This window comes from Grammomys surdaster, unplaced genomic scaffold (genome assembly GCF_004785775.1).
Source record: "Grammomys surdaster isolate TR1022 unplaced genomic scaffold, NIH_TR_1.0 958, whole genome shotgun sequence".
Classification (NCBI taxonomy): Eukaryota; Metazoa; Chordata; class Mammalia; order Rodentia; family Muridae; genus Grammomys; species Grammomys surdaster.
Window position 1 is genome coordinate 2,601,892 of NW_021605377.1, and position 26,937 is coordinate 2,628,828.

Genomic DNA, 26,937 nt, shown 5'->3' on the forward strand with positions numbered 1-26,937 from the left:
TCTAGATCAAAAGCAGTAACTGCTGTAGACAATATCTATACATTTCAAGGGAGAACTTTTCCTTTCATGGGACGTGCATTTTAAGCAATTGTATGAAGATTTTCTTTAAATGATCCTATCTGCTAGGAAAAAAGAAGATAGAGTTTATAAATTCATATGAGATACAGATTAGAAACCAATCAGTGGATGCTGATGTAATAGGGTAGTATTTGAAGACAATTAGAAGCAGGAAGGAACATTAAGTTAACAGTTTTAGAACAGCGATGATGTCCTTTGAGTAGAGATTGTCAAGGAACCCCAAGACCACACTTTAGCAATTATTCTCCAGTGACAGAGATGAATAGATGAGTATATATATTTATGTGATCATGTGTGATTTATCTACTATTTATCCATATCCATCATTATCACCTGTTTATCGTCTATCTATCTATCTATCTATCTATCTATCTATCTATCTATCTATCTTTCATCTGCCTATCTATTACCTACCTATCTATCAATGATCTAGTTACCATCTGTCTATTTATTTATCACATAACATCTACCTATTTATATAATCTATCCATCTCTCATTATTTACCTATCACCTACCTATCAAGTACCTATCTATAACAGTATTAATGTATATATGCAATAGAGAATAAATCACTCAAAGGTTGCTTTCTAAATACTATTACGTGCCAGACATTGTCCTAAGTCCTTTAGATATAATAATGAATTTAAAATGGATCATGATAAGGAAGAGAGATTCTTCAGTGAGTAAAGTGCTTGCTGCTTGGGCTTGAAGACCTGACTTAAAATCCCAAGGTCCCACTTAAAGTCAGGTATGCTTGTTGTGGGTCTGTGATCCTAATGTTGCTATGGTAAAATGCGAAGTAGGGACAAGAAAACCCCTAGAAGGCTATAGATCATGTAACCTGGTGTACACAGTTGTGGAAAACAAGAGACCCTGTGTCACCTAAGGTTGTCCTCTCACTCCAAAATACTTAACCGCCATACCCCTCCCTCTCTCCCTTTTGCTCTCCTTCTCCCTGTCTCCCTTTCCTTCTCTCTCTCTCTCCCTCTCTCCCTTCCTCTGCCCCCCTCACATACACACCTTAACCCTCTCTACTTTAGCTTTATTAATAAATTTTCATACCCTCACATTTTAGCTTCATCCAGGCATACGGCTGTCCAGTTTGACATGAAATTTCTCAGATTCTTTTGTAGCCACAAAAGAATTGGTGTGGTTACATGTCATAGTTATGACTAGTAAGATATGAACAGAAAAAATGAGTTCTAAAACAGCATTTTGTCCCTCAATCTTTTTCTTCTTTTCCTCTCCTTTCCACTTTCCCCTGCTGGTTAGTAGCACCCTTTAGACCCAAAGATGGAAGAATCCCTATGCTGAAGATGGCAGAGTCAACATACCATAAATTTTGGTCCTAAAATGGCTTCACAGAACAGAGTCATTTACTGACCTTGAACCATGCACTTGCCTGCTACTGGCTTATTGCGTAAAAGAAAAGTTGACGTCTATCTTAAGAATACCAATACATTTTGTGGCGTCTTTGTTGAAGCAGCTTGACTTTCACGCTGACTCCTGCTTAGCAAGTATCTCCCAGATATCAGCACATAAACACACACTGTCTAATACAGTCCTCAGAACTCAGCAATTCAGTAAATGTTAGATTTGTGTCCTTGTGTGGTAATCAATACTGAGTGCTTGCTATATTATTTGTTGGGCACTGGATAGCATAAAAATTACATATTCGTTTTCTTCCCCCACCCCTTCCCCTACCCATCCCTGGGAACTAGCAAACTGGCAAGGGAAGATAGAAAAACCTAATATAACAAGGAAATTAAAGTTAAAGAGTCCTGTAACAGGCTCTGTCAGGGGTGGGAGCCAGAGAAAATGAAAGGATTTGGACATCTCTTAAAGGCACTGCAGTGGATGAAAACACAAATCGGGGCAGGAAACACCTGTTCCATGCACCTGCGCATTTGCTTTGACAGAATTTGGAATTCTCTTTTCAGTTGTTTTTGGGTCACTGACCTTGAGCTTGGGTGGGAGCAGGAGGTGGCCACTGGCTGTCTCTTTTCTTGCTTCAGACTCCCAACACTAGCTTTTCAAAGAGTTTTGTGTGCGTCTGGCATAGGGGTGGTAGAAGGGGCGGAGGTGAGGTTTAGAAGGATTACTGACAATCCTGTAATAACTTTTGAAATAGCTTTTCAGATCAATTCCCATTCATTTCCCACTTTACAGAGATGAGAGGACCAGGGAAGGATCAACAGTTATGAGAAAAACTACGAGAAAGAAAAAAAAAAAAAACCTTTCACCCATCACATGTAGAAACGGAAGTTACCTCCCCCCCCATCATGTCCCATTTTCTTTTTCCTCAGTACCTCTGTGTCTTGTTGATGTATTCCTCCTTTCATCCAGAAAGGACTTTATGTCATATGGAGAATAGCACCAGAAGCTAATAAGTGAGAAATCACTGTAAAAATGCACGAATAGATCATATAAAGCATCCCAGGCACTCCTTCATCAAGATGCTAATCAGGAAGGAGCATTGTGTCAAGTTCAGCTGTCCTGTCTGTTTAATCTAATGGCACCAAACCTCCCACCATGTTCATTTGCTAACCTTGCACCACCACTGTTGGTCCCATGACCTAGCTCTGTGTGTGTATCCTATCCTGAGATGCTCCATGACGTCAGAATTCTGTTATACTCAGGTTTGGGGCATATGTCTTCACACAAACTTCTATCTGAGTGTATGTGTGTGTGTGTGTGTGTTTTCCTTGTCCATAAAATGGCTAGGTGATCTTTGAAATCTCCTTCAGATATCCAGTTCCACAGTTTGTATTCCATTTTAGGCATATTGATAAAAGTATAGTGACAACTGTAGCTCTAATGACAACAGAATGATGAAGCATATTACCATTAGTGTTAATGCAATAATCAGCTGTGTTTTGTTCCATATGGCAATTTATTTCAACAATTAAACCCAACTCCATCTGTTTTGGCATCTACAATATTCAGATGGGTTCCTGCACCACATCTTTGGAAATCATTTTATGTTTTTTTTTTCAAGTACTGCACCATCAATAATGGCTGAGTTGAGTCCTGATTAGAAAGAAAGCATTCAGTCCAAAGCCCATTTCATTTGATAAAGGCATTGTTCTGCTACTTGACCTTACGAACTTGTTACACAGGCTAATCGATAGTCTCAGAAAAAGAAAAATAAATCTTGGTGTTGGTATGGAGAGGGCGTGTGAGAGGCATGGTGAGTGGAACAAGCTAAGGAAGCTCTGTTGCTGTCAGGAGTGTATTCTACTTTTCTGACCTGGGAATCTGGATGGGACAAGATGGGCTTCCACCTGCAATGGAGACAAGACAAATGTTGCCTTTCGTACATCTGGCAGGAGTGTCTTTCTTCAACTTGGATTGAGCTGCATTGACAGAATAGCAATAGGGGACATTCGTCTTGATCTTTATAACACCTGGCAATAGGTATGATTACTGTTGTAAAAGTATCAAAATAAAGAAAAGAATGGGCTGTACGAGAGCCAGGTTATTTATCACATTCAGAAACTCTAACCCAGACTAGCAGGGTAGAAATTCCTTGTCAAATTTCCTCTCACAATCATTATTTTCCTCCTTGAGACCATATGGGGAGCTGGAGGACCCACCTGTGCTATCTTTCTTCTCTTGGGTTTCGAGTTGGGGAGGCAGTCTTTTCTTGAAACAGGGGCAAGTCTACATAAGCAGAGTTGCCACACGTGGTCCTGTACATGCACCTGCCTGACAGTCCACATGTCAGTTTCTGTGTATGCAGGAAATACAGAAAATCACTGGCTGGCTGGCACATTATTAACAAATATTGAATATATACAGGAAAGTTTTGATTTATTTTACACAAGTGTTGAGATGTCTCCAGGCAAATTGGAGCCAGAACTGACCTTATTCAGTCTTTTTTTCTTCCCACTTCTTGTTTTCTAATTGGGATTTTTTTCCCTGCTTTTTAAACACCTCTCCATCTAATTTATTGGATGGCTGTTGAATCCTGAACAAAGTAGGCTTGTGTCATTCATTTTAACACATTAATATTATGATGGAGACATATGACCCATCCCTTTGCAAGTATATTCCCAATTTTGGCCAGAGTGATGCCCACTGCCTTTCAGAGACAGGATGTGCAGGATTGACACGTGCTAGAGGCATTTTTCCCCCTCGAGGAAATCCTGAACAGTAGATAGATCTAAGTCATATTTGTTTTGAAGGGCCACTCATTCAGTTCAGTGTACGCTTTAAAATAGAGTCATTGCCCCCACACTGTCTTTCAAAGTGTTCTTTTAGCAGATCTTTGCAAAAGAGGGCACTTGCTCACAGTTCCTCATGAAGAGCAATTCAAAAACTGGATCAATAGCCACGATCTAAAAACTTGCTCAGAATTCAACCTTTATTTGGATTTGACATTCTTCTATACAGTTCAGAGCCATGATTCTCAACCTTGGATTTCCATTAGGATCATCTGGGGGCCTTTTAAAAAATATTGATGTCTAAGCCCCTTTTCAGATTAATTAAATCAGAATCTCTTGGGGAGAGAGCAGGGCACTGGCATTTTGAAAAAGCTCTTCAGAGGACTCTCATGGACAGTGGGGGTTGGAAGCCTGCAGCTTGTAGGGTTTCATCACCAGAATATCAAAGACCTCTCTTTTCAGTTATTCACTCAATCAATTCTTGAGAAAATACTAAGTATCAGAAAAGGAGATGATGGACCACAGGGGAATCTAAACATACATAGAGGAATCCCTGCATTTCCAAATGAGAGGCCACGAGGTTTACATTCACGCCACACATTTTGTTCTGCCCTACAGTGAGTTGCAAGCATTGAGAAGTTAGCTTTGAGGATTATAAGCCAAATTCTGTCTTCAATTGTGCTTATAGTCAAGGAAAATCAATTTAAAAATGAGATACCAAGGATGACAACCATCAAGAAATAAAATCAGAAACAGTGTGGTACTGTTTGAGACTGAATGGTGGATCCTAATGATATTAAGGAAGCAGTTAAGTGGAGATTAGAGAGAGGAAGTCCCAGGCAGAATGATGAGTGGATGTAAGAAAACCAGGGAGGTCAGAGAGATTGTAGGGAATCTTGATGGATAAGAGAAAGCAAGAAGATGTTGCTGATACGTGTGAGTGGTTCTGAGCACCCAAAGGTACAGCTGTTGCTTTGATGGGCATTTGGTTTCATGAGAAAAATAAAAGTCTATGAATTGTGCCTTGGAAGAGAACACTTGGCAACTGTGGGTGAAGAGGTCATGGGATTTTCTTTTGAAGAAAGTGTCCTCACCAAGTTCAATGCTATTTGGTGAATTAACAAAGGGGAATTCCAACTGATGTGCTGATAAGTATTACAGAGATTCATGTGAGGTGACATGTCTCAGATGGAGTTAAAGCAGTTTCTGAAGATGAAACCTTTTAGATTCACTTTGAAACACATACCATGTTTCTGTAGTAAGGAATGATGAAACCCATTTCATGTTCAAGGCCTTTTGTGGGGTATTTGACCACACTGTGAATCCCAAGATTATGTCATTTACTAAAAAAAAAAAAAAAAAAAAAAAAAATCTGTTTCTAGTTGTGATGTGGCTCAGTCTTAGCACACACTTTTAGTCCTTGGACTGGAATGCAGACACGCCCTTAGTACACACCTTTAATCCTAAACAACAAAGGTAGTTTGTAGAAGGAAGTGCCAGTGTTTAAAAGGGATGTTGAATTGAGGGGCAGACAAAGTGATGAATCAGAGAAAGATTTGACAGATTAGAAGAGAGAGGAAAGGGAAGCCACTTAAGGGAGCAGGGCAGAGAGAAGGGAGGAGGAAATTTACCAGGAGAGTTTTAAAGAAACAGGTTGAAGAAAGAACAAGCTAGACACAGGTGAAGAAAGAATAAGTTAGAATAAATTAGTATGTGGCCAAGCAGAACAATTCAAGAGAAGCCCAGGGAAACCAGATTGAATCAATCAGCTTGGAAAAGAGTTTGAGCCAGAACAACTGAGTTGAATCAGCCAAGCAGAGATGAGAAAGAACTAAGAAGGGTGAGTTTATTCAGAAATAAGTCTTAAAGGCTGAAAACATTCTAGGCCTAGATAAGAGTCTATAGAGGATAGAAGCTTCCAGGACTATGCCAGAAGCCAGGACCCTCGCCCTTACCCTCACCCCCTACCTTTCCCCACCTGCACAATGTCCCCTGTAGCTTGGCAACCACAAGATCCTGCTTGGCAAGCAGTGTATAGCAGGGAGACCATAACTCAAAGCAGTGTATCATATCTTCTGAAGAATAGCAGGTAGATCATAATTCAAGGCAGTGTACCGTATAGACCATGACATGTTTCAAGGCACAGGCCAAGAAGATTCTGTACTTTTCCACCACCTGGCCCCTCTTACCCCCTCCCCTTGTAAAGCATGCTGTAAAAAAGCATTTCATGTTCAAATACATGACTCTTGACAAGCAAATGTTTGCTTGAGTCCGTTCTTCTCTCTGCCCGTTCTTCTTTCAGGTTGCGGTCCTCCTCACCCCCATGAATAACTAGGACCCGCCGGTCGGGTCAAGTCTAGGCCTAGGTTAGCAGACTGAGGTAGCAAGCCTCTCAGATAACAATTACACAGAAGAATAAAAGTTACTGTTACAAAGGCCTAGCAAAGGTGCTTGACTGGAGCAGGAGGACCAGGAGAATGTAGGTCAGGGAGTCAGTGAGAGGAGCCACTGAAAAGGACTTGGGGCAACGGAGTGTAAGTGAACCTTAGGAAACATTTCCAAGTGATTGTGTTGGTGTAATGGGTCAAATAATATGACAGTATAGACAGCTAGGTGAGTACTATAGAATCTGGCATACAATGGCTAATGTAATGAATTTTCAACCTAAGAGGATTTTTAGAGAAGTCAGGTCACTTGAGCACATTAGTGGGCTAAGGAGAAAGAGCCACCAGACAAGGCAAGAATAAAGATGGAAGAGGCCACAGTGTCCTTAAAGTGGTCCTGGGGGAGATAAACATGGGGTAGAATTTAGAGAGCAGCGGGAGGGAGAATTTCCCCCAAGGAGTATGTCTTTTTTAAAGACTAAAAGGGGTTGAGCTGTATGGCACACGTGTGGATCCTAATACTGCTTCATCCAGCATACACCATCACAGGGACTGGGGAGATGGCTCAGTAAAGCAAGAGCACTTGCTCTCCAAGCAAGATGAGCTGAGTTTGACTCTTCAGAACTCCCATAAAAATCCTGACCTGGCTACATGGTCCTGTAACTCCAGTGTTGATGGCTGGGACAGTTGGGTCCCGACAGCTTGCTGGCCAGCCAGCCTAGCAGAAAAGACCAGCTTTTAGTTATGGATGGGAGATTCTTTTTAGGTAGAGGGATAGAGAGTGATAGAGGAGACATCTGATGTCTTGCTCTAGACTCTGTATGCACACACATGGGCATATGCATCAGAATATTTATTTGTATGTACCATATACCGTACACATGCATGTACATGTGAGCACATGTGGCACACATGCACATCCACAACACCCATAGCCACATATATACTCGCACAAACATTTTCTTTCACACACACACACACACACAGAGAGAGAGAGAGAGAGAGAGAGAGAGAGAGAGAGAGACAGAGACAGAGACAGAGAGACAGAGAGACAGAGAGACAGAGAGATCACTATAAAAGACAATATTGTCATAGAAACAGCGGTAATAGAAACAAAATAAAATTGTTACTTTATTTTTTTCTTGGACAACAGTTAAGAAAGGTAACAAAGGAAACCTGTTCAGGGGAATATTAAAGGAAAAAAAAAGACCTCCATCAAGTTAGGGAATGCTGGATCCAATAATGAGATTTCCTAGGAAATTCAGAATTTACCAAAATACTCATTCTGTTTCCACCATTGTAAAATGAAATCACACCTCCCCACTTTATTATTTTAATGAGATTGCCAAACTAAAAAAAGATTTGTTTTGAAATTACTGAAATGACCCAGATTGCCCTCTAAATAGTAATCATTATTACAAGATCAGCAAATAGCGATTTTTTTGTTGTTCTAAAATCATTCCTCAGATTAGGCCTTTTAGCAACAATACTCAGAGAGTAGAGGACGCTGATGAAGCCTTTGTTTAATCATGACTTTCTCTACATCCGAAAAGCAACTCCTGCCTTTTGCAGATCAAACTTTGGCCTTTAGCTTTTGTGTAGAGCGGGTAATCTTTCTATCCTGGCATGAGCCAGAGCAGTGGGCTATCTCTGAATGTAACTGTTATATTATCAACCATAATAGTTTCCTCTTCCAGAGCAATTTCTTAAACGCATGATTTCAAAATCAATAAACACCCCATAGCCTTCTGTTTCAGAATTTACTTATTCATGAGATGTTTATCTCGGTAAATTCCCGGGAAGAATTCATATTGCTTAATCCCAACATGCTGGATTGAATAGTTATCAGTTGGAAATTAGTTCTTATTAAATTTTCTTGGCAACTTTGTAACTGTTGCCGGGGTTTCCTCTCCCAGAGAATAGGTCTTTACTTTTAAACCTTAAAAAGAGAACAAACTCGTTAGCATCCTAAGAATCATTAAGAACAGCTTGCCTGCTTGCAGCCTGTTCCATTTTAGTGTTCACAGGGGTGAAGTCCTCATGACCCTCACGACAATGCTCTCTGAAGAGTGTTTTCATCAAGGCGGTGGTTTTCGGTATTGACCCAAGGAGACTCCATCTCTGACAGGTAGTGACAAACTAAAAGCAGAGCTGGCTATCAGCAGAGCTGGTTTTCCAGAAGGCTGCTTCTGACAGCCTTTGTTTGGTCACATGGTCACTGGACGCTTCCCTCCCAATGTAGAATGTGATCTGGTGTCTAAAGAATTATTTTGTACTTCTGTGGCTGGGTGAGCAAGAGGCATAGCCTGCCCCCATTGCCTGGTGGAAGCAGCCTGCTCAGGATGGCCAGAGTCAAGGGAATAAAGCTGGGCTCTGGGCTCATTTGAATAATCTCCCCACTCATTAAACACAGCTGCAAGGCAAGAGGCAGAAGAGTTCAAAAGGCAAGCCAAGGGAATATATTAGTAATAAAATTATCGTTTCGGCCTGTAGGCATGTTTTCCCAATATTTTTGTACTTCATTAATTACAACAAGACCACTTTTGTCACTTACTAAAGAAAAAAGCTGGGAAAAAAAAGGAGGTTAGAGGGATATTTTGACTAAGAGTTGTAAGTACAATGTATACACGTTAGGGAAGTGTTAGGTATACTGCAATTAAACTTTAAGAAAATCTTTGGATGTTATCCAACGAGTCATTTCTTCATTGTATAATTTAAATCCCTGGTGAGCTAGGATTAGAAACTGTTGGCACAAAGCAGCTGCGTGAGTCAGTCTATCCTTAGTGCCCTGGGTGCACATCCCTACACAGCAGCCCCCACAGCACTGTGTGAGTGTGTGTGTGTGTACTCACTTGCACATGCACCCTGCTGGGGTTTTTCTTTGGTCTAATTTCCAGAAAACCTCTTACCCACACCCACATCAGGCAACACATTTATTACAGAAAATATTGAATGGGAAAAAAGGGAGGGGGCAGAGACAAAAGGCACAGAAAGAAAACAGCATTTCCCCTCCTTTCTGTCCATGAGAAAGGATGCTGTCAGTTTCCCAGGAGTTGCAGACTCCAAGGTCATGGCCTTAGTGTAGACACCAAGGTTGATTCCTGATCTGTCTGCACTTCCTATTCCTGTTGACCACAAAGTCTTGTAAGGATGATTCTCCATGACGACACTTCAAGGTGTATTTTAATACATTTAGATTTTGAGTGGTCCAACCATGTGTCCCGTTCTGTGTCCCTGAGTTGTGGATTATGTCAGGTTTTATTACCCCAGAGACTCCTGTCCTTTTCGAAGCTGAAGCAGAGGATAGCCACTCTGCCACATGTTTCCTAGGGGGAAATCTGATGATGTCCTGCTGTCCTGTGTTTTTCCTCCTTTCACCCACTGCCTGGATTGACAGAAAGTGGGGGTGGATGTATCAGAATCCCATTGTCTTTTCTCAAGTTAAAGTCTTCCTAAGACAGGAAGCAAAGTGCTGATTTAAACAGTGACTGAAGTTATTTTTGTTAATTTTCAAAAATCCTGCCCACTGTCACTGGATGAGAATAGCCCTTCTTTTGTTGTTGTTGTTCTTGTTGTTGTTGTTTTGTTTTGTTTTTTGTTTTTTTGTTTTTTTTAGAGACAGAGTTTCTCTGTGTAGCCCTGGCTGTCCTGGAACTCACTCTGTAGAACAGGCTGGCCTCGAATTCAGAAATCCGCCTGCCTCTGCCTCCCAAGTGCTGGCATTAAAGCTGTGCGCCACCACCGCCCAGCTGAAAAATAACCCTTCTTAAATGTATACTCAGGTGAGGTGGACAGAAGCCCCCATCCTTGACCTAGAACCCATCTCCAGTTGACAACCACTAGCAAAGGAGAAATTAGTTTTCTCTAACAGAGTCTCATTGGGGATTCAAACCACATTTAAGGGTAGGCCCCCATGCCCAACAGTAAATGGCCAACACAAAATTACCTCAATAGCATTTTGGATGTTCTTTGTCTCATAATGCTTTTTCAGAGCTTTGATTTTATATTAATCATCTATCTATCTATCTATCTATCTATCTATCTATCTATCTATCTGTCATCTCTCTATTATCCATTATTTACCTTATATGGCTTTTTCATATATATTATGATTTCTTTTTTTTAATATAGGATTTCCATGTATGTTTCTGTATCTTATGTGTCTTGTGTTTTTAGCTCTTTTTCTTCTGATTATTTGTTTTGTCCTATTCCAGTTTGTTTATTTTTGATATTCTTATTTTCTTTTGTTATTATTTTTATATCCTTGCTTGTTTTCTAACAAGAGAGAGAAATGATGGGGATTCAGGTGGGAGGGAATTGGGGAGGATGCGAGAGGAATTTGGGGAAGTGAAATTATAATCAAAATGTATTGCATGAATATATTGAAATTCAATAGAAGATAAAAAATGTATCCCCAGGAATCGGTGAAAGGCTACTTACATTCTAAAGCTTGAAGGACAGAGCAGTAGATTACTTCTGAGCTTTTGGGTTGATGCCATCTGTTCTATGTGAAATTGTTCCTATTGGCTGATAGGTAGAAAGTGAGCACAGAGGGCTGAAAAATGTGCTCTCCAAGTATCTAAGCCGTAGGTCCCTTAAGGTGAATGCTACCTTGTATGGCAAAAGTTCATTGGGAAATTATCTTGCTGGGATAAAGACTCTTCTATTTTTCATTCTATCATATGTGGTTTTGTACTGGATAGGCAGCTGGAGATTTGATACTCAACTGTTGAAATTAGGTCCTGGTTCTTTCTTCCAGTGCCATGTTCCGAGAATAAGACTCAGACACAAACTATATTTACAAATACCTTGGCCATATAGCTAGGCTCTTCTTTCACTAGAATCATAGCTTAAGGAAACTCATTTATCTTAATCTATATTTTTGCCATGTGGGAGATTACCTGTACATCTGTCTTCTCACCTCTTTCTGGGCAGATCTTCCCATTCTGGCTCTATCCCAGAATTCTTTCGCCTCCCAGATGTCCCACCTTCTATTTCCTGTCTAAGCTATAGGCCATAACCTTTTTAATTGACAGATGGTGCGTCCATATGATACACAAGATAGTTTCTACACTCAACAGAGGTGGTGGGCAGACATGATAAGGAGCAGTAAAGGATCAAACCAAAGATGCAGGCAGCTATCAGAGTCTGGATGAGGAAAGGGGTGAGTTCTCCATTGCCTCTCAAGGAGGCAACGTAGACCTAAGAGTACCTTGATTTGAGCCACAATTTTGGACATCTGACTTCCAGAAAAGCAAATTACTGTGGTAAGCCATCAAGAATGTGGTGATTTGTTATTATGCAATTAGAAATGAATAGCACAGTGCACCTCAAACAAGGCTTGCCTAAAAGGCAAATGACCCTATGATATATTTAAAAATTCTATTTCTGCAAGTGAATGTTTCTAAAATTGATGCGTCACTCAGCTGTTTTCTCTAGAGCAATATTGATAAGTGAAAGTTTAGCAAAAGAAAACAGAATATACTAATTTAATGGATATAGATTTAAAAAGAGGCATGCCACTTATTAATTTATCCTTGCTTCTTAGAACTCACCTGGATGCCTGGAAGGAAGTAGGCAGTAGGTGTGGGATACAAATGGCTCCTACAAACCCGGGATTTGGCTTTTGTTGTGTTGCCACTTATAGTTGCTTGACATGTTCTTACAAAGTACATCACAAGTGGTCAAAGTGAAAGTCAGACTATTGTGTGTAAGATGCATACTGTAGTCTTCTGAGCCATGGAACTCAAGGATAAAGAGAAGACTGGGCTGCCTGGAATTCTCTGTGAAAGACTGAGATATGCGGGCTATTTTGCATTCAGTTCTGCATATTCTTTTGTGTCATCTTTGTTCAGCTCACATTACCCTCAGGAACCAGGGAGATGGCATTCCTCAGGGCACACCAATTCATTTTCTAGTGCCAAATGTTCAGCCCTGCAAACATACATACATGTAGCATTATACAGGCTAACCAAATTATATTTATGAATATATAAATATGTATTTATACATAAGGGCATATAACAACAATTAGAAAAAAAGACCATGAATTTGAAAGAGTTGGGAAGGGTATATGGGAGGGCTTGGAGGACGGAAAAAGAAGGGAGAAATGTTGTAGTTAAATTATAATCTCAAAAAGAAAAAAAGAAAAATGAACTAAAGAAAAACATCAACCTTGGGAATCCAGACATAGAACACCTTCTCTAACACCATGCCTATCTGTGTGCCGCCATGCTTGCCATCATGCTGATGATGGACTAAACCTCTGAACTGTAAGCCATCCCCAATTAAATACTTTCCTTTATAACAGTTGCTATGGTCATGGATTCTATTCATAACAACAAAACCCTAACTAAGGCATCTGTATTAAAATGTATTAAAGTACATGGTTTAGATTTTACTGCAGTTATCCTTAACCTCACCTGCTCACACTGTTTTTGGCGCCCTTATTGGCGGGCTGCCAAGGACACACAGCCATCCCCAGAGCTGCCATTTTCTTTTTCCCAGTTTCCTGTCTCTCCTGTGAACACTATACTTGACCCTAAAATTTATCAATATAACTTCTCTTACCTCAACTAATTACTTAACTTTGAACTCTTCTGCTGTGTACAGCAGTTTGACCGTGAGTGTCCTCTTTCATTAGCCCATTACACAGACATCACATCATAATCCTGACACATCCTACATCCTTTGCTTGCCTTTGTACACAGGCTGCTATGGCAAAGAATCATGCTAAGGAGCTTATAAACCACAGATCTCTGTGTTCCTTGTAGTTGCTGGGGATGAGTCAAGACATTTTCCTGTACTGTCACATAGATAGAGACATCCTAATGTCTTTTCACATGCTAAATGGGGCAGGGTAGCCATCTGGGGTTTCACAGGTCATGTAGTTCCTATATGGACCTCATCTTTATGACTTAACACCTATGTCTTCAGACCACCACCTTGGCTTCATCTCCTAATACTGTCCAATACCTTGGAGCTAAAGATTTCAAGGTGTGAAGTTTAGAGGATACCAGATCTTTCATTACAGCGTTCTGACTATGCCTCACCCAGATTCATTTCCTTTGTATATCTAAAATGTGTTCATTTCCTTTCAATAGCCCCAAAGCATTCACTTGTTCTAGTATTAACTTGAAGGTCTAGAATCCATTTTCACCTATCATCTAAATTGGGTTTAACAAAGCTTCTAGGTGTGATTTGCTGTTAGGCAAACTGTTCTCAAGACCTCAAGCAATGAAATCAAATATGTTATATTCGTCCAAACTGCAGTAGTGGGGCAGGCACTGTATAAGCAAGTGACAGTTTCCAGGCAAGTCCAAAATCCAATAGTGCAATTACACATTGTAAGGCTCCCGATGAATGCATTTGACTTGACATCCTATTTGTGGAGAATGTCTTACTGTTTCGATCGTCAGTGCTTCAGGTGGTACCACTCCAATGGCTTTGCTGAGTGCTGCCTCTGCTACAGATTAGAGTTTCCCGTCTAAAGATCCTTATGTTCGAATGGAAGGCTGCTACATTTATTAGTCTGAGGTCTCAGACCTGGCCCCAACTCTGCGGCTCCATTAGGCACTGCCCCATTGACAATTCTGGTGCACTATCATCGAGGTCACATTCCAAAGGTTCTAAGTGGCTTTGTCCTTCCAATATAGGTAGAGTTAACTATGCCTCATGACTTGTCTACTTTGTAGGGTAAAAGATAGTCACTGCCTAGTAGCCATCAAGGTTTATCAGTTGTTCCTTCCAGATGAGCATCTAGCTTGGTTCATACAGTTGCTAGGTCTTCCAGGGATCACCAGGCCAGGATGGAGGGAGGGGAGCCTTGCAGGCATGCTATTTTTATGGTACTCAGACTCTGAGCTTATTATGAAAGGAGAAGACCTTGGGACCACCAACATTCTCTGGGGGAATATATTTTCAGTGTTTTGGTAATAGTATTTAGCTTGCCTATTCATATCAATTCTTCCTATTAAAAATATTGCTTGAATTTATTTTCCTGTTAAAATCATTCCCTGATTTTCTTTTTCAAAAACATTTTTTTCTTATGACATGGTTGAGCTGAGAAATTTTAACTTCTGCTTCATATATATATATGTAAAATTATGCATGCATGTGCGAGTATGTGCAGACTTGTATGTATGGGTGCCTGCAGAAGCCAGAAGAGTTGCTGGATCCTCTGGAGTTATAGTTGCAGGAAGATGTACATATGAGCCTTGTATATGTGAGGTAAGTGTTCTACCACAAAGCTACAAACTGCATCCCAGAAATTGATTATTCACCGTTCTTAAGCCCAAGATCAAGAGACCAGTAAATTCAATATTTGATAAGGGTTCATTTTCTCATAGATGATGGCTTTTCACCTTATTCTTAGATGGTTAAAAGACAAGAAAGTCTCCCCCTGCCCCCTTTTTTCTATCTATGGATGTTTTGCTTGCATGTATCACTGTACACTATGTACATACACATAGTGCCCACAGATACCAGAAGAGGGTATCATATCTTCTGGGACTGGAGCTACAGATGGCCATGAACTGCCATGTGAATGCTAAGAACTGAGCCCAGGTCTTCTGGAAGAGTAATTAGTTCTCTTAATCTCTGAGCCATCTCTCTAGTCCCAAAGGCATGAAGTACTGTGGGGCATTTTTTTTTGGAAGGACATTCATCTCAATTTTGAGTGTTCCAACCCTATAATCCACTCACTCAGTGAAGATCTCACCTCCTAATGTTTTCATGTGGGCTTCTGACCCAAGCACCTGGCTTCCTCAATGTCATGTTCTCCAGATCTTTCTCCCTGTGGTCCAACTTCCTCTGATCCTTGCATGGTAACCTCTTATGATTCTTAAGTCTCTTTCTGGGCTCACTTAGCATATCTATTGCCATTTTATCTATGATGTTTCAACTTACATTGTAGCTGTTAGGATTATGGCCACACAGCCTTTATCTCCAGTTCAGTTCCTCTGCTGAGCATTAAGCATACCTGTCCAGTCACCGTCAGACACCATCTACAGATACTTGACACTTTGTAAGTTTACAAAACAGAGCAGCAGTTTTTGCAAAATTGTGTGCCTCTCTGTATTTCCACTTCTTGTTGCAGGTACCATGTTTCAGCACTTGGCTACTCTTCCAAACCTCGATGTCATTTTTAAGGCACCAACTACTACTTTTACAGTGTGGTGGTTTGCTTGGCCCATGGAGTGGCACTACTAGAGAAAGTGTGTCGCTGTGTGGGTAGGATTTAAGACTCTCCTCCTAGCTGCCTAGAAGTCAGTCTCTTCTGGTTGCCTTTGGATCAAGATGTAGAATTATCAGCTCCTTCTCCAGCACCATGGAGCAAGCTTGGATGCTGCCATGCTTTCTGACATGATGATAATGGACTGAACCTTTGAAACTATAAGCCATTCTCAATTAAATATCCCTTATAAGAGTTCCCTTGGTCATGGTGTCTCTTCACAGAAATGGAAAACCAAACTAAGACAACAAGCTAATTTGTTTACATTTTTTTAACCACCAAATCTCATTTTTTTTCATTTACAAAAACACCCACAATCATTTCAGATATATGAGGATTTTAGAGATGTGTATGTCAACTAGTGTTATGAGTAATATATAATAAACAGTGTTGTCTCTTATTACACTCGGTTCCTTCTAATAACTCCATATACCATGTTCAGTCAATCATCAAGTCTTCCTTTGTCTGTCTCTTTACCCGTGTCTGCTATAAATGCATTTCTAACTTACTCTCTTTTCAAATTTTAGTTCTTTTAGTGTCCCCCTTGGCAAATTATTTCAACTGATTTTTTTTTAACTTCTACTCTTTCCATGTCAATCATTTTCTATCACTTACCCAGAATCATCTTCCCAAATGATACATCTGATTATATAATCCTTTTCCCTGGACCATCACAGTATTTCTTTGTCTTACTATAGCATTTAAATGCTTTCTAAGGGTTGCTCTGATCTGGTATCTGCTCATCATTCCTAGATCACCTCTGGCCCATTCATATTTGAACAGCAATGACAGGAATGTATCAGTCTCTTTCTTCACAGGCTTTGTGCTTGATCCCCGATGAAATAATTTACTTCCCTATTTTCCCTAAGTTAACTATAACTCATCTTTCAGATTATGAACCAATCATATGTTTTAACACTTTTACTTTATGGCCTTTCCTTTCCCATGTTTTGAGTTTTAGTTGACAAATCAAGAGAGTATAGAGTCAAGTTAGGCAACGTTGTGTTTGATTTCCATAGTGTGCTGTTTGGTTATCACATCAAGTCAATCACCATGATCTTTGCCCCACGTGGGTATTCTTTTGGCTGCCTGGATGGATGCATGTGAATGTGGTTAAGTCCAGTGAAAGCTGTTTTTAGCAAGTGGAACAGTATGCCATTATAGGCTGTAGTCCCCAAGTTAGACACTGGATTCTTAGAAGTTACCATCTTATATCATAAAGTCTGTAGGCTGATTTTATGCATTTTGAGTTGCAGTCAAAAGACACTCAAAACTGGATAATTCATAAATAAAGGGGCTTGTTCTGCTCACAGTTCCAGAGGGTTAAGAAATACATGGAATAAATCTTGAAGATACAAATTTTATTTTATTTTTTTGGATTGATATTTGGAAATAGAGTTTGCTCAGCTACACATTATCTCTACTTTTCATTTAATGTGATAAATTGGGAGGGTGCTCCATCTGGGAAGTATCACGTGCTGATTTGACTAATGGAAGACAGTGGAGAGAAAACAGATTCATGAGGGAAGTCACTCAAGGCTGCTGAGCTTGTATTGTAAAATCTGCATCTTCAGGTAGTTAATCCAGTCCCAAGGAAAGGAGAGCTCAACAATGCAGGAGAAGGGCACTTTTGATGTCTGAGGACCTTAGATCACCTCTCCTGCCGTGACCCAAGTATTTTCCAGAAGACTCCACAACACGGAAGAATTAAGATTCAACTTGAGTTTTGGTTTGGAGCAAACTGTATTCAAGTCAGAGTATACTGTTTGATAACCATCTTCCCATTTCTTTCTTCTCCTGGCCTCTGACCACTACAATTCTATTTTCTGCTCTTATAAATTTGAGTGATTGAAATTACACACATAAGCAACGTTATACAGAATCTGTCTCCCTGTGTCTGGCTTTTGAGATTGAGTATAATGTCCTCTAGATCTATCCATGTTGTAAGATTATGGCATAATTATCTTCTTTTTTATGACTGAATGGTGCTCAATTGTCTGTATCTGAACATTTGTACTGAGTCTTGTCCATTTTGAGTTACAATAACAGAACATTTGAGACTGGGTAATTTATAAAAAAAATAGAGGTTTATTTTGGTTCACATTTTTTTCTATTCATTTGTTGATGGACATTTAGATTATTTCTATATTATAAATATTGCTGCAATGGGCATAAATAAAATAATTTTTGTGAAAATGGCATGAAAATCACAGGCAACAACTGCACACAGATAAACAAGACAGACTGTATCAAACTAAAAGCTTCTGCATAGCAAGAAAACAATCAACAAAATGGAAAGGCAACCTTCAGATTCAAAACACTATCTGCATCTGTGTAGCAAATCCAGGGTTGCTATTCAAAATATATAAGGAAGGTATACAAATAAAACAATACTAAGGAACAAATCACCTGACTAGAAAAAAAAATGTGTGAATGACCAGACTAGACATTTTGTCAAAGCAGATATGCAGAAGGCTTCAGCATCTTGAATCATCAGTGAGGAACAAATCAAAGTACAATAAGATGTCAACACACACCTGCAAGTAAAGAACCCTGTGGGAATGTAAATGCTAGAGCCATTAAATTGAAAATCCAGCTACCGTGTGTCTGAGCAAACCCCTTTCTGACTATCAACTCAAAGGGACTGAAATTGCTATGCTCAAGAGATGCTCCATGCACTGCTTAGCATCCAGGTATGCACTTACAGCAAATGGTCTGCAGGCTACTTCCTTACCTTCTTGTAGGGCTAGTAAGTCTGGTGGTTTGAATGAGAAGTGTTCCACATAATCTCCGACATGCATTTAAACCATCAGTCTCAGCTGGTGGTCATGTTTGGTAACCTTAAGAGCCTTTAAGAAGTAGGGAGCCTTGCTGGGAGAAGGATATCACTGAGGGTGGGCTTTGAGATTTTTATAGCCTGGCCCTACTTCCTGTCTTCTTTTTGCTTATTGTATACAGATGAAATGTGATCACTCTGCTTCCTGACTGTCTGGTTAGCTTCAGCTTCTGCGGCCAAATTCCCCATCTCATGGACCTTGTCATCTCCGGAGCTGCAAGCCAAAATAACCCTTTTCTCCTTTAAGTTGTCTTTTGTCAGGGTATTCTACTGCAGTGACAGAAAATTAATGAATACAGTAAGCCAGTAAATAGCACAGCCAGTCAAACTGACATTTCTGATAAACTATGATATATTCAGTATGAATATATGGCATGGGATCTTATCTCCACAGGCTATTTTCCCTTGGGGCAATAATGACCACTGGTTTCCAGCACCTTGGCCTGATCCATTGCACATAGTTCACTCACTGTTTAGTGTCTGAACATGCCATGTAACCAAATCCACATGTGCATTTGTGTTTTTATACTATGTGTTGACATGTTTCTGGACTGTTCTGTAGGACTAGTCTAAATATAAAATATGCTCAGTTTCATTACATATCCCTCACGTGTGTTTGAAAGCAACCCGGAGTGACAGCTTCCACTGCAGTTCACTTTTTAATAAATCTTTTGCAAAGGCCATCTTTAGAATCTCCACTGCGTCAGAGGAAAGCATGGTCTTCAACCACAACAGATGCAAAACTGTAAGCTGCACATATTGGCTACCATTTAAATCAACGGAAGGGCTTTTGTTTTCTCTGCTGTAAGTGTTTTCTGCTTCTGCCTAAGACAGACATTATCTAATCTCTAAGGCTTTGAAGAGACTCATTAAATGTGGAAAAGAGCAAGGGTTTGGCTTTTCATTAATTTTGGCACGCAAGTTCACTTGAGAATTGATAGGTAGATGTCGTTTTTTGCAAGAACCTTTTTTAAACAAAACCAAAAGTAAGATACAGTTCCCAGACGGTCTCCTTTCAGAGAACACTCGGGGTCCAGGTGGCCAGCGGAAGGGCTTTCTTTGTGTGAACTGAATGGAACAGAAGTAAACAAGTTTCAAGGCGAATGCCTAATAGTCTGAACCACCTAATGCCTTCCCTCTAGAAATAAAAGCAAAAGCTCTCGAGTCCTTTTGTAAAATCTGAGAAAAGGAAAATGCCACACCACCTGAGCTCTCCATTCGATGACTTTCTCCTATAATTGTGCTTTGCTCAGGGATGGAGTTTAACAAACAAGGTGCTCTGTTGCTTGCAGACTTGGGACAAAACACCATACTGGTTTTTTTTTTGTTTTTTTGTTTTTTTGTTTTTGGTATACTCTTCTCAAGGCAGGTAGGTGACCCTCTGGATTAAGACTTTGACTCTCTGACTGAAATGAAGCAAAGCCTTCCACTGGCTGTCTTTAAAACTTACTTTGGGACTAACAGTAATAGCTTCTAGCCTTTTGAGGGGCTGTGTGTAACACACATAAGTCTGAAACAAAGAGGAAATTCTACAAGAAAAGAAGAGTGTACACAACTCTGCTTCCCAGGGGATTAAACACATTAAAGTCAGAATGTGCTCTCCTTGCAGGATTTAATTGAACTATTTCTCAGTAGCTGGTATCTAGTCTGTGTTGTTTATATTTAATGTAGCTGTAGGTAGGGATACTGTAGATGGGGTCTCTGGGCTAATCACGCTGACATGTTTAGGATAACACTCTTGGGCTTTGTGTAGCAGTGTGGTGTGCTTGGGCCAGTGTGGTGTTATTGCATTTCTAAGGTTCAGGCTGGTCCCTACGAGCTTATGCTCTTCCAGATGAGGAAAAGAGAGTCACACCTAGAGCCAGCAAGAGACAAGAGTGATGTGCAGGGAGTAAGAAAAATGAAGTCCATGGTCTGTGCTGTCTCCAGAAACCGCACGGAAGCCTGTGATTCATGTTGCCTGTGATGGTTTGTACATGCTTGGCCCAGGGAGTAGCACTATTAGGAGGTGTGGCCTTGTTGGAGTAGGTGTGTCACTGTGGGCTTTAAGACCCTCATCCTAGCTGCCTGGAAGCCAGTCTTTTTCTACCAGCCTTCAGATGAAGATGTAGAACTCTCAGAAGCTCCTGCACCATGTCTACTTGGATGCTGCTGTGCTCCCACCTTGATGATAATAGACTGAACCTCTGAACCTGTAAGCCAGCCCCAGTTAAATGATGTCCTTATAGGAGTTGCCTTGGTCACGGTGTCTGTTCACAGCAGTAAAACCCTATCAAAGACACTGCCACTGACTGTAGAGGGCAAAGAAGCTTCTACTGAAGTGGCACTGATGACTGCGGATGGACTCACAGTTGAGAAGAAGGGACATAGAAGACTCCTGTGACAACCTCTCCTACCCTCATTTTCCAAAAGACAGTCTAGACAGGAAGCCATTGAAGAGAACTCTTTAACAACTGTGATAAGAATGCTGGAGTGCAGCTATTCACAGTGATGGCTTCTGGTCAGGGTAGGGTTGGGGTTGGGGAAGGACTCTGTTTCTTTAAGGGACTGGTCACTGAGAGTTTGACCATGCTCCAGTGAGTATATGGACAATTCCAACTGGACTTGGTATATATTTTTTTCTTTTACTTTTTTTTTTTGGAGGGTGGGGTGGTGTAAGAAGTTCACAGGGCTTGGAGTGGGAAGATCTTGGAGGACTGGAAAGTAAATGTGATTGGCATGCATCACGTGAAATTTTCAAATCAAATAAAAATATTATGTTGAAAAGAAATCCTTAAGCAAATCAAGTTTTGCTCTAGTCATTGTCAGCACATATTATTGAAGATGGATGAGAAGATGGAGGTGTGGTACCTAGGACCACTCCAGAATAGCAAGGAATGACTTGTGCCCTTGAGTCCTTCCTCCTTTTTTATTGCAACTTGCAGTTTATGGTACCTATTTCTATCACATTGAATAGATGTGTTAGAACACATATAGCAGACACAGTGGTGGGGGGAATAGAAGGCAATGCATATAGTTATGGGGTTACTAGCTCAGAGACCCTTTTAAAAAACATCTTTCCTCCCTTCTTATGACTTAGTGGTTCTAGACAAATGAATGACATTTTAATAGCATCATGTTATGAGAACTGACAACGGAACATCTCTAATCTTCAAAATTCAGTAAAACCTCTAAGATTACTCACTATAGGCAAGGAAGAAGGACCACTGAGTCAATGCTCTGTGCTGTTTGGTTTTTAAGGACAACACTGGGCACACCAGAAACATTCTTTATTTTCATTCAGGGTCCAAAGTCAGAGAGTATGAGTAGAGAGAAACTCTGGATCTCTGAAATCTAGCTGAGTTGTCCCATCCATTAAACAATTTATTCTAACCAAGCCTTAGTTTCCATGTTTACAGGGAAGACAACAGTACCACCTACTCTTCCCAACACACTGAGAAGACTGATGACAAGTGAGATCATATAGGCAAAGCCCCTAGCGTTATGCTTCCTATACTGCGTACGTACTGGTCAACTGAATACATCAGCTATGACCAACCATAAGCTTCAAGTAATAAGAGCTAACTTCGCACTTGACTGTTCGTACAGACATCTTGACAATGGAGAAGCCAGAGAAGCCTTGAGGGTCACACTTTCCTTCAAGCTTCTGTGACTTGTGTCACAGTCCCTTTGGTACTTGAGACAAGGCCTATGCCCCTATTTAACTTGACAGCCTCATGCCTGACCCGTTCTCCATCTGAGTCAGGATTTCACAACATATACTGATGTACTTCTTGAGATATTTCATGCTGTTAAAAGACAGTATTTTAAATCATTTCTCGCTTCTTTCAGCAGGTCCAAATTCTTTACTTTCTTAAAACTCCAGATCAATGGCTACCTTTCCTGCTTAGCCTGGGTGGTTTGCCATCTTTCTTTGTTAGTGTTTCTGAACCGTTCAGACTGTGTTTTAAAAGCTCAATTATTATTATTGTTTCTGTTGTCTTCTCCTAGTAGCATTAGGCATGTAAGCTTTATTTCCTCACATAGACTTTTGTTTCTTAAGGGTCAGGAGGATATTCTGTGTTCCCTTTATTCCCTGTAGCACCAGCTGAGTTCTGAGAATGCAGGAAGGATAGAATACATTTATTTTTCTGTCACTAGCTTATTTATGGAGAGTTCAGAATGTCAGGGAAGTGTGTTGAGACAAACACCAGCAAGTAATTTTGAAACTAAGTAAGAGGAAGAAATTCAGTGAGGACTCAGGGTCGAAGGTGGAGAAGGAAGACAGAAAAGTCAGAGGTACCAACTTTGCCTTGTGTGGTTCTGGGATGATGGTGAGTGTTGGTCTAGAATTCTAACTGATAGACCAACACTTAGCCCCATGTGAAAGAGGCAGGGACTTTCCAGGAAAAAAGAGTCGTAGCCTTGCATCTGAGTCACCGCTCCATCTCCCATGGGCTGTGTGCTCTCAGAAGATCCACAAAACCCCTCTGGCCCTATGCTTCTTTGATTATAAAATAAAACACTTTGCTTGGCAAACATCAAAGGTCCTAGCTCAGTGGTTTTCAACTGTCCTAATGCAACAACCCTTAAATACAATTTCTAATGTTCTGGTGACCCCCCCCACATAATAAAATTATTTTCGTTGCTACTTCCGATTGTAATTTTGCTGCTTTATGAATTGTAATGTAAATATCTGTGTTTTCCAATGGTCGTAGGTGATGCCCGTGAGAAAGCCATTTGATACCCAAGCTGATTCTAAATACTGTTTCTTGCCAGACCTGCTAGCGCAGGCATATAATACTAGCCACTCAGGAAGCTGAGGCAGGAGGATTATAGAATTAGTTCAAGGCCAGCCTAGGCAAACTTGTGAGGGCCTGACTTGAAGAAAAGTGAAAACTGGACTGTGATTATAGTTCAATGATAAAACACTTACATAGCAGGCATACAATACTAGGTTCAATCCCTAATACTGAGTGAGTGGATGAATGAAAGAATGAATATGAAAATACAAGTGCCATTTTAAAGTTGGAAAGGAAGTAAACAAGTTCGGAGACAGAAAGTAGAATTTGAGTTATTCCTTTTTAAACTCCAAAGTGTACTTTATAGTGTGAAGCACTGACCGCACCCTGCCTTTGACCCCTGTGTGCTGTTTTTTACCCACCCAATACAGGCTGGTTAAATGTTATAGGGTAGGCACTGGTTAGTACTGACTACAAGTTGCTGGATGAAATGGGCATGTTCCCGCCTCTTGGAATTTACAGTGTGGGACAAGCACAGAATAAGAGTCTATATCAGTGATGAGCTCCAGGCCAGGCATGAACATACCAGGGCATGTTAGGCGAGAGGGACCTAACTTGGATCGAAGTGTAGGAAAACTTTGAACGAAAAATCATCTCAGAGCATAGCAAGTCGAGGGACAAGAGCTTATATGCAATGCTCCTTTGGAGGGAGGGAGAATGGGAGATAGAACCTGAAGAGACCATATCCAGTGGAAAAGCACAGCCCTCAGTTGAGGGATAGGGCCATCCACCCATCTCAAAATTTTAACCTAGAATTGTTCCTGTATAATAGAAATGCAGGGACAAAAACATGGAGCAGAGACTGAAGGAAAGGCCATCCAGAGACCAGCCCACTTAAGGATCCATCCCATTTGCAGACCCTAAACCCTGACACTATTGCTGATGCCAAGAAGTGCTTGCAGACAGGAGCATGGTGTAGATGTCCCCTGAGAGGCTCCTCCAGCACCTGACCAATACAGATACTCACAGCCAACCATTGGACTGAGTCCAGAGACCCCAATGGAAGAGTTAGGGGAAAGACTGAAAGAGCTGAAGGGAATTGCAATCCCATAGGGAGAACAACAATATCAAGTAACTGGATCCCCCAGAGCTCCCAGAGACTAAACAACCAAGTAAAGAGTGCACATGGAAGAACCCATGGCTCCAGCTGCATATGTAGCAGAGGATGGCTTTATCTGGCAGCAATGGGAGGGGAGACCCTTGGTCTTGTGGAGACTCAATGATGCCCCAGCATAGGGAGATGCTAGAGTGGTGAGGCAGGAGTGGGTAGGTGGATGAAGGAGCACCCTCATAGAGGCAAAAGCGAGGGGGGATGGGATAGGGGATTTGTAGAGGGGAGCCCAGGAAGGGAAGGGGACAACATTTGAAATGTAAATAAATAAAATAACCATTGTTTTTTAAAAAAAGACAAGAAAATCCCCCTGTATAGCTGGAGCTTAGAGAATGAAAGAAAGCGTGATTTGCAGAATCTAGGAGGGATAGAGGACAGATGATGGAAGGTTCTTTTAACATGGCAAAGAGCTTTACTCTCTGTTTTATGAACAGTAGGGAATCCTGAGTGGGGAGGGAGGGGAATCTGGTTGGTGGAAAGTGATTTTCTGGGAGTTGTTGGTGGGGGTACGGGTGTGTGGGGTAGGCTTGAGGGTGTCGGCTTGAGTGAGCTGGGGGACACAGCAGCAGTCCTGGTGAGTGACAGCTGCATCCTGCTCTGGGCGGGTAAGGATGAAAAATGAGCCCTTCAGCTTTTCAGGCTCTCCATTTTCTTATCTGCACAGTGATGGGCTGAACTAAGCACTAGGATCATGTCTGACAATTTCTGTGGTCTGGTGGAGTGACAACACTTTGGGAGATGGTGGTTGTTGCATGTCCCCCTGACTGATGGACACAGACTGGACTCTCACTGCCACCTTTTGGGGGGAATTTTCCTGTATGTTGGTGCTTCTCACAGAATTCCCCAGATGGAACGCTTACAGTAGCATTTCAGACTTATCTACAGAGCTTCTGACAACTGCTGCTTACAGTCTCTATTTTGACTCTCATCAGACTCTGGAATGTAGGATAGGGAGAAGGGCTCAGAAATGTCATCTCCTGGACAAGACACAGCATCACGGTCAGGAACTTGAAGCAGCTGAGGACGTCTGAACCGTGTTTTCCCAGAGTGGGCTTGCCAACAGGTACCCAAGGATGGAGGGCGAGCTCAGAGCACCCGACTGCCACTGATGAAGCACGTTATTGATAGATTCAGGGAAAGGAGGATCATTGCCTTCTGGTGTGTATCTACTGATGATGTCACTAGGCTCCAATGGATAGTTTCAACCCGATGATCACACAGATAGTCCCAATTAAAGTATGTGAGCCACAAAACAGCTCCTAAAGTCATGAATCTGAAAAAGGACTGGTATTGTTGGGGTGCTAATAGGATGAGAGGGAGGTGAAAAAGGGTGACAGTAGAGTAGTCAGAATATGTCATACATGAATGTAAGATTACTTAAGTTTTCTTTTGGCTAAGTCTCCCTTTCTTTCTCTCTCTCTCTCTCTCTCTCTCTCTCTCTCTCTCTCTCTCTCTCATCTTTCTCTGCTTTATAGGAAGCTCTTTCTCTCTTTTTTTTTTGAGTTTATTTTATGTAGTCTTCAGACACACCAGAAGAGGGCATCAGATCCCATTACAGATGTTTGTGAGCCACCATGTGGTTGCTGGGAATTGAACTCAGGACCTCTGGCAGAGCAGTCAATGCTCTTAACCACTGAGCCATCTCTCCAGCCCGAAGCTCTTGATATAAGACAATAAACACCTTCAACCACTGGTTTGTTTCAACTCAGAATCAACTAGAAGGAAACATGGGAATCTTTGGAAATCCTTTTCAGCAGCAAGGAATAAATTCCATGCAAATCTCAAGGATTTTATAATGAGTTGTGGGCTTTTTTATATGATCAGAGGGGTTGGCAAGTGTAAATCTTACTGCTTCTCTGCTGAGTATAAAAAAAAACTGTGTGGTAATTGCAGAAAATTGAAAAATGAAGAAAAGTATAAAAAAGAAAATTAAAATTAGAACTCCACTATTTAGGCCTAAGTACAATTAGATGTTTTCCTTTATTTATGGTCAAGATTCTCCTACCAAGGTAAATGAATATGGTGTCTTATTTAGATGTATAATTCTCTATTGCTTTTGTTGGTCCCATGGGAAATTATGATGTTTAAAGGATCTCCTATCAGCTAGGGTATTAATTCAATTGATATAATGTAATTTAATGACTATTACAGTTCCCAGGTTAAATTTAAGAAATGACTATTTTCCCAAGCCTTAATTTATTCACCTGTAAAATGGATATTCTAACAACATAAGGATCAAATAACATAGTATGTGTAAAAATCTCCTGCGCTAATGCTTTTACCTCTATAAATAAAAATGGGCTAATTTTGCTGCATGATTTTGTCTTAGTTCCTATGATCTTGGGTCC